This window comes from Pinus tabuliformis, chromosome 7 (genome assembly GCF_031772625.1).
Source record: "Pinus tabuliformis cultivar Carrire ecotype Pingquan chromosome 7, CPIR1, whole genome shotgun sequence".
Classification (NCBI taxonomy): Eukaryota; Viridiplantae; Streptophyta; class Pinopsida; order Pinales; family Pinaceae; genus Pinus; species Pinus tabuliformis.
Window position 1 is genome coordinate 762,232,717 of NC_142293.1, and position 3,236 is coordinate 762,235,952.

A 3,236-nucleotide genomic window follows, 5' to 3' on the forward strand; every position below is an offset into this window, starting at 1 on the left:
CTAATCAATTGAAATTTAATGTTAGGTAAGTACTTTAGTTTAAATAAAATCCAAAATCTAAATTAAAAGAAGATTTTGATGGCACAAGATCAAGATTTAAATTTTAAGATAAGTTAATAGTAGTACTTGAAATATTCACAATTCAATATAGTATTCCCTATGTATAGGATTTCCTTGTTTAAGGGTTGCAATGATTTTCTAGGTAGTGAGCTTTTGGATTTTACCATGGCTCTGATTTGTTATGTGTATTCGACTTAATATATTGTTGTGCTTGAATACACAATGAAAGAGCAGGTAAATTTGACTCAGTAAGATTATCAATGATTAAATTTGGCTCAGTAAAGTTATCAATGGTTTTTAAGCTCATGTTATGATACCAATAGTTTATGTTTCTTTATTAGTTGGTTTTGATTCCTATTAAAATCTTGTTTTGCACAGTGCGGAGTGCTTTCTTAAAATTATAATAAACAGACCTTTAAATAATGTTTCACATGAATTTAAATTTTGAATATGATATATGTGTTGTAGAGTGTGGAGCACTTCTTAAAATTATCATAAATAATATTTACAATTGAATATGAATTTTGAGTATTATTAGGATTGATTATCATAATGAATGGATACATTGTTTAAAAAATAAAAAATACTATTAATATTCGAGACATTCTTGTAAAAAATATTTTCAAATAGATGCTTCAACAAGACACTAGCATTGTTATGCCAAACAACGTTTCCACAACTTGAGCTTCCTGCTCCAATAAACATATTTGTTCTTGAAAGCTTTTTCCAATTTACCAAAGACCCATTTCAAACAAGTGGGTAATAGATTTATTTTGAGGGACTTTAGCTCCATTTTGTTAGCATTCTTGGGTGCCCTTTTCACTTACTTCTTTTAGCTCATCTTTGCAAATTGTTTCAGTTGCATACATCAAAATATATATATTGAAATCATGTTTGGCATATACACTTTGGCAATACCCAGTTGCAATTTCTGTTTTATGTGAATTTTTAAGTTATATCATCCATTTATAGTTTACAATAAAAAGAATGGTAAAATAAGTTGTTATGCTAATAATTTTTGTTGAACTCAAATATGAATATATTTTGAGTGGGATAATGACTTAACAAAATAGCATGCCTTGTTAACAAATCTAGCTTAAATATAAATATATTTTAAGTGGGTTATCTTGCTTTGTAATGGAAATGCAAAAATGTAATAACATATATATTATAAGTATTGGAGTTATGTTTATATGAATTCTTGCCATGAATTCAAATATGAATCTATTTTCAGTAGGTTATCTTGTTGACTAACAAAAATCCTAAACAAAATTGTAAAATAAGTTATCAGGCTAATAATTCTCGGTAAATTAGCTCATGAAAATTGTGTCATCGAAATGACCAAGAATACTCAACTATAACTAATTTTTAATTAAAAGAATATTGCTTTTAATTCGTGCTGTACATCAAAAACAATACTTCATTGATGTTGTGGAATTATGTATCTAAAATTTTTTTTTACAAAATTTGAATTTCTATCTTATTAGACATTTTTAACCTTTTCAATTTATTATTATTAATTTCTTTACCATTATTATTATTTGTTCTGCAATTCCAAGATGAATATATTAAATTATGTTTCATTCCCACTGCCCCGTGAGACATTTTATGTGCAATGCGTGGAACACATTGTTGCGGTTCATCTGGATCCCATTTGAAGAACCTTACACTTTTTCTTGACTCAGAACCACGAGGAATTCTATCTTTTTCTTGACTCAGAACCACGAGGAATCAAATCATTCAAATTCGAAATATTCATGCGTTTCACTTTTTCCGTTTGCATTTTTCTGGTATTTTAAAGGCTTAACAACAATATCTTTATTAACAAACCGACAAACCCATATTTAATGTCCATTGAAATACTTTGGAGGAACTTGGCAATGTAAAAAAAAAAACTTACTAATTTGGGTAGGTATAATTAAATTTACCACTTAAACATTTATGAGTGCTTTAATAATATAAATTATGTCTAACAATGCATTTCACTTAAACAAACTTATCTACTTCTCTTTGCACCTTTTAAAACATAGCTAAATATCAATGTGTGAGACAATACACCCGTGCAACAACTCTCGCCGAGCAATTATAGATCTCGCTCACTGATCAAAATTGATTATTTTGTATTTTGCAAATCCTCATCTACATTTGAAACTCGGGGTTTACAAGATATACTTTAACCAATTTTGTATTTTGCAAATTCTCATCTACATTTGAAACTCAGGGTTTACAAGATACGCTTTAATCCATTACAGAAGGGTGCAAAATGAATACTTAAATTCGAATCCCTCCTGTCGAGAATCTTTACTGAAGGCTAGTAGAGCCAATAGTCTTTACTAAACCAGAAAAAAAGTTCATTGTTTTGCAGACTACCAATCTGGTTTGGATCTGTCATCTCGCGTGTGTCATCTTTATCTTTTTGATAATAAAATTTTATCATTTTCCATCCTCCCAATCTGGTTTGGACCTGTCGTATAGTGTCCTGCCCTCTTTATCTTTTTGATGTAACAGTTGTTTTTCTTTTAATGGATTTCAGCTACGCTCTAAAGGGGCGAAGGTTCATCTTGGTAACACCCTCATAAACTATTAAGCAAACTAATCTACCCTGACCAAAGTGATATCAATTTCAAGCTGACCATTCAAAAAATTGTTTGAAAGGAACCAGACTAACGAACTATAAATATATTCAAATGTTATTCTCCATTTTAATGACAGATTTTTAAGTAATTAGTATTTGATTTTAAGCATAGTAATGTACAGAAAGATATATATTCAGTAAATAGAACCTAAGGCGCCAATTTGCAGTTTCCTCGGAGCCAATCCTTGGAACATAAGTCTGAATGGGCACATGCCTTGAGAGTGCGTGCGAGTGTCAGGGAAGTAGACCACCCAAATCTCCTCTTCTACGCTTATAAGCAGTTTGACGATGAATCCAGGCCACCAGGAATATCTGTCATAAGATTCCACTGCATTCTGAACAAGAACTATAGGAAAATTACGATTTTTGTACATACAATTTTGTTCAAACATATGAAGGTCCACGATTCTTATACCTACTAGATGTCATTGTTGAACTAAATATAATGGTCTTCTCCACATATGGATCCTTTTTTTCATCAACACTATCAGTTATTAGTGGACTTGGTTCAATGAAATTGAAGGAGAGGAAACAAGTAATC